Raw genomic sequence first — 12,206 nt, 5'->3', positions numbered from 1 at the left:
TTAGGTACATTTGATTATTGATGAGGAAATGGATATTCCGATGTAATACTATCTACTTCTTTTGTTACTTATGCTTTTTTTTTTGACATTTAGATTTTATTCTAGAAATTCTAGACTAGTATTTTTTTATACAATCTTTTTAATGTTTGACGATCCTTTTGTGAAATTCTTAGTGTTAAATTTGATATGTATAATAATCCAATTTTATTATGGAATAATATTAACATCAATAAATTGCTCTGATAATTAGATTAAGATTAATTACGATTCATAAGAGCTTGTTGCTAGGCCTACATGAATAAAGTATATTTTTGATTTGATTTTGATTTAGTGCACCATCTACCATAATCTTTCATCGGGCCCCATAGAAGTCGGTTTTATTTTCTTAAAAATTATCATCTAATAATCTCAAAAATCAGTGCATGATTCAAACTTTACCGGTCGCCTTGGTAAGACCTAGGATTTACCATATTGGTGTTGGTAAAAGCCCGAAGTAAACTAGTAAGATTTAACATTTCGGGCTTTTACCGATCGGTAAAAACTAGGATTTACCGGTAAAACCTAGGTTTTGCCGTACTTCGGGCTTTTGCAGTAACATATATAAATAAAATAAATATTTACCTATATATTTCGGGGATCTCGGAAATGGCTGTAACGATTTCGATGAAATTTGCTATATGCGGGTTTCGAAGAAATCGCCGCTCCCGGTGCAGCTACATCTCGCGTGATATTTGGTAAACAGTTTTATATGAAAGTACCTACTTTACAGAAGTACTGAAGCGAACACCTAACACTGGAATAAACGCAATCACTAATTTAACCACAAAACAAGTACTAGTTTTATTTGCAACAATACAAAAGCAACCGTAATCTTTGTCGATAAAGTTTAAATTTGAACACGAGATATTGTATTAGATACGAGTTTGTTGAGTTAAAAGTTGAATAATGAGCCTAGTACGTGCTAATATGACTTGTGAGGTTTTATGCTTATTAGGTGACAGGGGATTAATGAGGTTTGTCATGGCGGTACGGTACTTTTGAGTTGTGAAATGTGGCTTTGATTTTAATGTAAGAAAACGGTAACAATTAATTGTTTCTCTTCTTTTTGTTGTATTAGTAGAGTTTAAAAAAACAATACCGTAGTTAAATAATCTAAACCACTTTTCATCAAGTACATACGTCTGCAAGCGATACTACAATGTTTTATAGTAAAGGAAAAATATTGCACCCTAAGCGCCAGTTGCACCATCCCACTAACCCGGGTTAACCGGTTAAACGGTTAACCCTGCGTCAAATTGTACTGGTAACCATGGTAGCCCCAGGTTTAACCGGTTAACCCCGGGTCAGTGAATGGTGCAAGTGTCTCTAAGGTATGTAAACTAAATGGAGTGGAAAGATTCGCCTGCTTCTGGTAAACTTCCACCATAGCTCAGTTGGTTAAGAGCGATCGGATCGGTGTTCCAAAAGTCCGCAAGTTCGAGTCTTGCCAAAAGTCGACCGTCCAGTGGCGCCCTTATTAAGGGAATTGTGTTTTCTATCAAGCCAATTATTTTTTGTATAAATCTGTATGCTTATTAACATTGTTATCCTTCTTATAATAAAAAAGGGGGATTTTTTGATCTATGTGATATATTTTTATATTACTTACTTTTGATTATCACCTAAACTGAAAAATGTGGCCACCATTTGCCTATATCATAAAGACCAAAACTTTGTGCATCAATATGACGACAATGTTAATATACTGATTTATACAGAACTTAATTGGTTTATTACAAAACACAACACCCCTAATGAAGGCGCCACTGGATGGTCGATAGATTCTGAGATTTTTTTAGCTATAGGTACAATAAAGAGTGTTAATCTTCTGAGTTTTATTCTCACGAATAACAGTTAAAAACTTAATAAAAGATAAGTAGGGATGTACAAGCTCTCAAGAAAGTAGTCCCTGTTTAATTATTTTGTAGTTCCCAGTGAGAAGAAATGAGGCAAAACTTAATTAAAATCTCAAAGCATTTGCGATTTTCGCGCTTCAACATTTATTAAATTAAACGCTTTCTCGATGGCCTACATTTCGCTATTTCAATAGTAAAATGCCATTAAAATACACAAAGCAGATTAATTTATTATTACTTATTTACTTTTATGATATGATATGATTATAATAGTAGTTTATGTGACTGTACATAATGAAGGGCAATAAACAGGAGTGTGGGTTTAAGAAACGAACGAAGTGAGTTTCTTAAAAGGATCACACGAGTAATACCTAATCATGGAGGGTTTATGATATTTGGGTAGATAAAATAAATAATACTCCTAACTGTACATCGGCGTACCTTATTTCAAAAGACATAAGGTCCACCGATGTACAGTTAACAGTGTGGGCGATGGTGTAGTCGACGTCAAAAATATGTTTACACTTTTCCACCTTACTCCTTTGTAATAAGGCGAAAAGTGTAAACATATCTTTGACGTCGGCTGTACAAGCACATCTGGTATTCTGTCGCTGACACTGACAAAAACGACGGAATTGGCCATATCGACCTTAGGTTCATTATTGCCTAAATAAAAAAAACCTTATTACGTATAATTTTTCTTCAAACTACTTTAGAGACCATTCAATTGTAAAAAATAACTTATGTAGGTAGGTATTAATAAGAAATCATCCAATTAAATCCGGCACAAACTTAACTTGCATCGTCACGAAATAAAACAGTCCATCATGGCGATCATTAAGGCACTATTGTTCCTAATTTCCATAGTTTTAAATGGCGACGAAACTTTTGATAAGAGTGCTTGAAAATTCATCTTGTGTTTGAGGCGGAGCAGTTTAAACAATTGTTACTCGTAATATAAGTTTGACATACTTTAGTAAAACAATTAGTAAGACAGGCATTCCGAGCCCCGATTCCTGCAAAGGAGGAAAGAGAAAGAGAGAGAACTCTTCTCAAGAGAGGAGTTCTTGAAAAACCGGACAAGTGCGAGTCGGACTCGCGCACGAAGGGTTCCGTACCATTACGCAAAAAACGGCAAAAAATCACGTAGTATGGGAGCCCCACTTAAATATTTATTATATTCTGTTTTTAGTATTTGTTGTTATGGCGGCAACATAAATACATCATCTGTGAAAATTTCAAACGCCTAGCTATCACGGTTCATGAGTTACAGCCTGGTGACAGACGGACAGACGGACAGCGGAGTCTTAGTAATAGGGTCCCGTTTTTACCCTTTGGGTACGGAACCCTAAAAAGGAGTGTATAGGAGATATATTCTATTTTAACAATTTGTTGTAGTTTGGACCTGGTTTTGATACGTCTTGGTGATTACGCTTCTTACGTACGACTTTCACTTCATTTCGCATGCACAAATCAGCGTGAGCGATTTTCTAGTTTGTATCAAAGCCATTTCGAAACCATAACAAATTTTTATCTACCTATAGTTAGTCAAACCAAATTTTTCAGTAAATAAGAATAAAAAAACTATACTCATCCTTTTCTTTTGGGTGCTAGTACTAGTGTAAGACAAAGACAGTATGATTCTCTCTGTCTATGTTTGAAATGAGACGGTCCTTTGACAAACTATTATAAATCTAAATTGGGCTCCAGGTTCATACCACATTCGCTACTTACTCTTCGGTCGTAACTAACTATTCAAGTTATTCACATAAATACAAGTAGGTAGGTAATCTTGTTTTAAAAATAGGGCCACTTGCACCATCCCACTAACCCGGGTTTTAGCGGTTAAACCGTTAACCCAGTGTCAAATTGAACTGGTAACCATGGTAACTCCAGGTTTAACCGGTTAACCCCGGGTTAGTGAAAGGTGCAAGTGGCCATATTTTTAAAACAAGATTACCTACCTGTATTTTTGTGAATAACTTGTTTTGTTTTATTTTTCAAGGTAGAGTCGGACCAAGAAAAATCTGCAGCGGATTTGATAGCCCACGCAGTGCAAGTGTCATTTAATACGTCAAAATTTCATAGACTTTGACGTTTAAAATAACAAATCCGCTGCAGACTTTTCATGGACTGACTCTAAGTACATTTCCTTGTTTACTGAGTAAAGTTACATTAGCCTTAATTTTAAATATTAAGCAACAATAAAGGCTAAAGAAACTTTGTTTTCAGTTCATTTCATTTTACCCGTTTGAAATTTAACTTTCAACATAACTTTTCAATTTCAAAAGTTGATAAAAAAGATAATGGATAATTTTTGGTGAGATATGAATACAACATAGCGAGTTAGGTAAGTTTAAAGTTTAACCCTCTAACTTTAAACCTTGCGGGCCCACTTGCACCATTCCACTAACCCGGGATTAATCGGTTAAACCTGGAGTTGCCATGGTTACAAGTACAATTTGACACTAGGTTAACGGTTTAACCGCCTAACCCCGGGTTAGTGGAATGGTGCAAGTGGGTCGAAGGGGAGAGTGGGGTAAGGCGGCATGAAGGACAAAAAGAGACAACCATCTTTAACCATTAAGGAACACGGCAACTACGTTTGATTCGTCTTATTCAAACGATATTGAAATCGTATTGGCTAGCGATGTACCGACTAGCCGACTAGCCGACTAATCGGCGCTCGGATAGCCGATTAGACGGCCGACTAGTCGGCCAGATAATTAATTTCGTCTAAGTTCGGTTAAGATGTACTTAAAAAAAAACAATCGTTTTACCCCTTTCGTCGGGCTATTCATCGTAATTAGGTATAAATAGTAACGCTGAAAAATAAAATGATTCTAAGGCTATATTTCATACCACAACCGGACAATCGGACAAGAAAGCGATCACACGGTCAATAATTCGAATAAAAAGTTTTCGTAAGCAACCTAAATAATAAAAATAGGTGAAAAGCTTATTGTAAATATTTGCTGTTTAATTGTTTATTTCTTTTTGCCCTGTTTTTCTGTCACTTATAAAGTGCCGGCTAATCGGCCATTTTTGCCGACTAGTCGCCGACTACAAATGAGCCCGAATAGCTGGCATTCCCGATTAGTCTGCGACTAGTCGGTACATCCCTAGTATTGGCGCCTTGGATGCTGTGCCATGTCTTGTACGAGTATTTAAACAGTGTGCTATATTGTATTATGAGTTCACCATATAAATAAAAAAAAATCAAGATGTCTAGTTATTTTTCAAATTCCCTTAACCTTTTGGACGCCAATTACCTATATATCCGCACTGCAGGTACAATGCCAAAGACGGATTAATCGGTCACAGACCACAAAGCAACATAGACCTACGTGCATATGCATAAAGTTCAATTTCAGTTTTGACACTTCGGTGACGTGGTGTCCGAGTGACAGCTTTTATGTTTGACACGGCGTCGAAAGAGCGTAATTTAAATACATAATATATGTATGTTAATAGGTAGGTATCTAACAGATAAGAAAATACTTTAAAACAATATTGACATTTTACCAATGACCTACGGCCTAATTCGAACTTTAAGATACGTCAAAAATTAGCTAAAGATTCGACATGGATCGGATATATTATGCCAGTGTCAAAAGTGACATTTCTTCAAACAATGTATTTTTTTATTTAGTGCATACGAGTATAATGTTTATTACGCACCGATACTCACACTCATACTCATTTATATAGGTATTTCTTTCAAAGAAGGTAAGATCTGAAGTGGTATACGCGTGCCTCCGTGAGCGACAAACTACATATATGCAATGCGACACTATGATTGGTCGAATTTATTTGTTGCCCACCATAATCCATACTAAATTTACGGTGGGACAAAAAATATGTGAGACTGTGACAAGGACAAACAATAATAGCGCTTTTACTGCTACTGAAAGATACATAAGACTTATCCCGTTCGGTCATTTCCCCCCACCCCTCATGCCAGATCCAGTTATATCCTAGATTCATGTTTTTTTTTCAATCAAAACATATCCTAACTTTTCAACTCGATTATACAGCCGGATACATTTTGAAAGCGCTTCCCTTTTCTCATACTTAAATATACCTGCAGTTCAGACATTCAAGTTTAAACTTCCCTATTACTTCTCCGTCAATGTACGAACTTTCTTCAAAATGTCTGTGTGGGAAGATTTTATTGAATAAATTCTGAAAGTTTGAGAATCTCAATACTCGAGCTTTTACGAGTCACGAAGAAAGGAATACGAGCTCTTTGATATTCTTTGCCGCGTGTGGAAAGTTCGCCGCTGGTAGATAATAAGGAAACCAGTTTAAGGTGATCTGTATGACGATCCTGAATAAGGCTGCCCTTCCACTGAGGTAAGGAGATTAGAGAAGACATCCGGGAATAGCATTGGTTGTAATCCAGCGGAGCGGAGAAGGGATGTGGATCACAATTAATGCTATTGGTTGATTCCCTCACTCATTGGAAAGGCAGCCTAACACCGTTGTGTCAGTTAAATGACATCCACTTCTGGAATGATTACATATATAGTAAGTAATCCGTCCCATACTGTCCTCATCTAGTGTACAGCCGACGTCAAAGACATGTTTATGTACACTTTTACACCATTCATTTTAATGCGGTGAAAAAATTATTAAGATGACCACTTTTTTATACAATTCACTTTTTAGGGTTCCGTACCGAAAGGGTAAAAATGGGACTCTATTACTAAGACTCCATCACTGTCCGTCTGTCTGTCACCAGGCTGTATCTCATGAACCGTGATAGACAGTAGAAATTTTCACAGATGATATTATTTCTGTTGCCGCTATAACAACAAATACTAAAAACAGAATAAAATAAATATTTAAGTGTGGTTCCCATAGGTACAACATACCTACGTGATTTTTATGCCGTTTTTTCTGTAATGGTACGGAACCCTTCGTGCGCGAGTCCGACTCGCACTTGGCCGGTTTTTGAATTTGCCTCCGCCTACAATGAAACGATATTCATATTCAAAGCTTTGAACACTTTAAGCAAACTTCTTGAGCCTCTTAGTCATAAAATCGCCATGAAACTGCATTGTATGGTGTCCTTTATGACTATGGTGTCCCATGAGTGGGTTCTTGAGCATGTAAAACTAAAAACCAATATTGGTCCAACATTCTTTCAAGTAACAAAACAATGTGCTACCATAAAATAGCTTTATTTCCTACGTAAAACATTTCTTACCATACAAAGTTAAGTGCCTATCGAACAGCGGCTGCCACACACTTCTTAGGGTGCCGTATCCAAAGGGTAAAAACGGGACCCTATTACTAAAGACTCTACTGTCCGTCTGTCTGTCTGTTACCAGGCTGTATCTCATGAACCGTGATAGCTAGACAGTTGAAATTTTCACAGATGATGTATTTCTATTGCCGCTATAACAACAAATAGGTACTAAAAACAAAATAAAATAAATATTTAAGTGGGGCTCCCATACAACAAACTTGATTTTTTGCCGTTTTTTGTGTAAATGGTATGACCCTGAATGGTGGAACTAGGGTTGCCAACCGTACTATATAATATAGTATTGTACTAACTATATTTCGGCCTTGCGTATTTTTAGGAAACAATATACAGTGAAACCTGGTTAATTGGCACCTGGATAAATGGAAAACCTCAATAATTGTAACCAAAAGTCCGGTCCCGGTCCCTTGAGACCAAAAGGCCTCTATAATTGAAATTTTGGAACCTCTATAATTGCAATTTAGATTTTAGTGCTTTTCGTAATTTTGCCTCTGTAATTGACCACATCGCAACTAAGACCTCTATAATTGACACTGTGCTTTTTACCTCTATTATTGAAACGAGTCTTACTTATTACCTCTGTAATTGAAATAATGTAGTTGTAGACAGCAGAAACAATATTTTAATAGCAATGATCATTTTATTTATATCTTCATCCAGTATTCAATTTATTAGTGTTCCGTACAAAACTTTGTTCACGGAACACTTATGGGATCACTTCGGTCTTGCAAATCAGTTATTTATTGGGTATCTATCACAGCCTGTAGTAGGTGAAATAGTTTGGATTAAATCAAAAACAAAGTATGCTTTTTACATTCTAATAAAACTTTCTTCTACAATTCAAGGGATTTTTTTAAACCCAAATGATAAGAAAATAAGGTAGTAATTAATGTAGTGTAAAAGTGCAAGTATAGACAGAAGCAATATATAGACCAGAAACCCAGAACGTAAGCGTGTAAATCTACTTTCAATGGTTATTTGCACCTCCATAAAAGAAATTTGTCAGAACGCAACCTCTATTAATGAAAACCTCTATAATTGACACAACGATTTTTTGAACCTCTTTAATTGACACGACCTGCTTAAATGAAAAACCTGGTTAGTTGCCAAAAAATGGCCGGTCCCTTGAGATTGCAACTATCCAGGTTCCACTGTAGTACGCAAAAATACTATATTTCGATGGGTCTTTACGCTGTGCTTTTTTTTTCATAAATATAAAATAACAACATAACTCAGAGTTCTTAAACTGAACAAGCGCGAGAGTTGCATGCTTCTGAAATCTGAACGTGAACGTGACACTTGGACAGAACGTTTAGCTCACTTTACTTTTTAAATGATTGGGTTGTATAACGTTTTCTTTGGTTTTCGCGATCGTTACTGTTTAATTAAGCTACAGGGTGACCAAAATTAAAGTATACACTTTAGTTTTTGTAATTTTATTCTATGAAATATAAAATTTATTAAGTATTTCTTGTTAAATATAGTATTTAGGGCCGGCAATCAAATATGGAAAATAATGTTAGACAAATGTCCACCTCTAGCCCCCCTTAAACCCTTTTGGTCGCGTTTTTATTACATTTTCACACATTTCCTACGTTATTACGTTAGGTACGTTATTTTCACATATTCCCACCAAACGAACACACCAAACATTGCCAATCGGGGGAAATCATTCATGTATAAGCCAATTTTGGCATGGTTGTTAGGGAATGGTTTTAAGGTCCCTTTTTATAGTTTTTCGTAAATAACTCTTAAACGGTAGCCCATAGCAAAAAAAAGTTCTATTACATAAGTAATCTACATAAAATGTTCTACAAAAAAGAACAAGTACTCTTTTTCGCTAGGATCAATATTTATTATATTAGGTCATTACCTATGAAATTGGCGTTTTGTTCGGAGAATTTCAACGAAACACGAATTTCCATACAATTAATTTTGCGGATATTTTTTTGATGGCTAATTCAAACCAAACAAATTTTTTCCAGTAATTTTTGACACCTTTAAGGTATGTTTTCAATATCTCCATTTCTTGAAAATTGGTACCATTAGAAAAATATAAGTAATTTTAATACTCGAACCGACAGCACATGAAAAGACCTATTTTCAAGGCTTAATTCTGAACACTTAACAATAAAAAATAACAATTAATTGCTGTCAAGCAGTTTGGCGAAATCATATTGTAGTTTTATTGTAATTGTGTATGTACTTTTGTAAAAAAAAAAAAACTAGGATCAGACTTATATCTATGAACAAAAACGCCAATTTCATAGGTAAGGACCTAATATATATTTCAACATTTATTAAGGCGTGAATGTTACTAATAATTTGTTCTAAAATAGTTTTTGAAGTGAAAACTTCTTTAGCGGCGCTGGACACTTTTTGAGGTGGGGAAAAAATGATAAACTCGAGACAGCGTAAGGCGATCACGTGACCGTAACGTTTAGATGGCCACTCATTTAGATGGCATTTAAATCAATAAAGAAAAACTCAATGACATTACATGAAAAAGGTTCTAATCTTGTACGGGTTGAAATACGAGGATCTCACAGTTACATTCTAACTTTATATCACTCAAATATAATTCAATAAAGCTACATCTTGATGAAATCGCTAATAAAAGTGAACTCTAGTACTGGTGAATACAACTCAAAATATCATGACCAAATATATTTAGATGCGAGGTCTGCAAGGTAACTTTACAATTTCTATTCGAATTTTAAACAATTAACGCTACAAATTTGAATTTCGAATTTTAAACAAGCTCACTGACCAGCAATTTCGGAACTAGAGTTTTTCAATAGAAAGGAGGATGGGTCAATTATATAGTGCTGCAGACATTTTGGACTACTCATTGAGTTTTCACTTCTGTCGGCACTCCCGGAGTGCAACCCGTTGTTTTTTTTTTTAGTTTTTCGTAAATAACTCGTAAACGGTACCCCACAGCAAAAAAAATATATATTACGTAAATAATCTATTTAAGATTTCTTATAAAATAAGTGCTACTTTCTTCGCTAGGATCAATATTAAAAAAGATATTAAAGGGAGAAAATAAATTCTAAGGTACCCTTTTTTGTCATTCGTATATAACTCGTAAACCATGGCCAATAGCAAAAAATGTTTTATTACATGAATAATTTACATAAAATTTACTCTTAAAACTTATTCAAACTTTTTCGCAAGGATCAATATGTAAAAAGAGGACCTTAGAATTTATTTTCTTCCTTTAATATATTTTTTTATATTGACCCTAGCCAAAAAAAGAGCACTTATTTTATATGACCTCTAAAATAGATTATTCACTTAAATGATATTTTTTGCTGTGGGCTACCGTTTACAAGTTATATACGAAAAACTAAAAAAAGAACTATTTTAGAACAAATTATTAGTAACTTTCCCACCTTAATAATATATTTTGAAATATTGATCCTAGCGAAAAAGTGTACTGAATCATTATTTTTGAACATATTATGTAGATTATTTATGTTATAGAACATTTTTTGGTACGGGCCACCGTTTAAGTTAGGAGGTATATACAAAAAACTATAAAAAGGGACCTTAATCCACAGACAGTCGGCAGAGGACTTAGTAGACTCAGGGCCACTTGTACCATTCCACTAACCTGGGGTTAACCGGTTAAACCTGGCGTTACCATAGTTACCAGTACAATTTGACATTAGGTTAACGGTTTAACCGCTTAATCCCGGGTTAGTGGAATGGTGCAAGTGGGCCTTAGTGAAACGATAGTGATAGTGAGTATCTACCTACACGCGCGAGATTTGGCATACTTTTCATTTATTTTAAACCATCTCCTTAACTGTACTATATTTTCGTTCAGTGTACTATATTATTTTGTGTAATTTTGCAAAATACTATATTTCACTCAAAAAAAGTTGGCAACCCTAGGTGGAACCCTTCGTGCGTGAGTGCGCACTTGGCCGGTTTTCTTCTTCTTAGTACTTTATACTTGCAAGCAAAAAGTACCGTCCAACGTTTTCATAATGAAAATTAAATATTAATTTACGATTAATGTAGTGTCATATACAAAGAAGTGGTTTCTAGCTAGTTACTATTTTTTTTCTTTAATCTTTATCACTAAAAGCATACTTATTTGTACAACAAGAGATCAAAGTTTGATATTTCTTCGAGTGCTTATTTTGAGTCCCGTGCAAGCGAAAGATTCTATAATAGATTCACGAGCGTAGCGAGTGAATCTAATTTAGAATCTTGAGCGTAGTAAGGGATTCAAAAGCGCACGAGATGTAAATAACTTTGATCTCGTGTAGTACACAAAATTTTTCACCCTAAGCAGTGAGAACATACCTAGAGGGACAGAGATAATAGAACCCAAGTATATCGAACTTGTATTAGACCTCGCATGTTGAAATGACTATAAAGGTCACTTGAATGTCATTTTGTCTCACTCAGTGAGCAAAATCGCATTTTGCTCACTGAGTAAGACACAATCAGTGAGCAAAATGCGATTTTGCTCACTGAGTGAGACAAAATGACTCAGTGAGCAAAATCGCATTTTGCTCACTGTTTTTAAGAAGCAAAGTACCCTTGTTCGAGCTGCTGAGGTGAAAAATATTTTGCATGCCTAACTGGTATAAGGTATTGACATTATCTAGACATCTGTACATAATGTTAGCAAAATAAACGCATTTAATTTCATTTTATTCATTTCATTAATTCGTTTCATTTCGTTCATTCATTCATTCATTCAAAGGACACACTTTAGGATCACGGCAGTAGAATCGCAACTCATCCTTGGATAATTTCTGTGAAACATCTGCTGAAGTCTACTTAGTAACTCCACTTGACGTGACTCGACTGTGAAATACACAGCTGACAGTAAAACCCTGTTAAATGACCACCCTTGTCGCATTCTTTTATGATTAATTACTTTCTGAACCTCGTATCACTTGCAAAATCGGGGTTTGAAAGTTATCTTTAAGTTCAAGTATTTAGAGTTGATTTTGTAATGAAACGAATTGAGAATTGAGATTGAGAAAAATGCGAGATTAAAAGAACAATCCAAA

Source organism: Cydia splendana, chromosome 11 (assembly GCF_910591565.1).
Source record: "Cydia splendana chromosome 11, ilCydSple1.2, whole genome shotgun sequence".
Lineage (NCBI taxonomy): Eukaryota > Metazoa > Arthropoda > Insecta > Lepidoptera > Tortricidae > Cydia > Cydia splendana.
The sequence above is the reverse complement of the archived record's forward strand: the minus strand, read 5'-3'. Positions refer to the sequence as shown.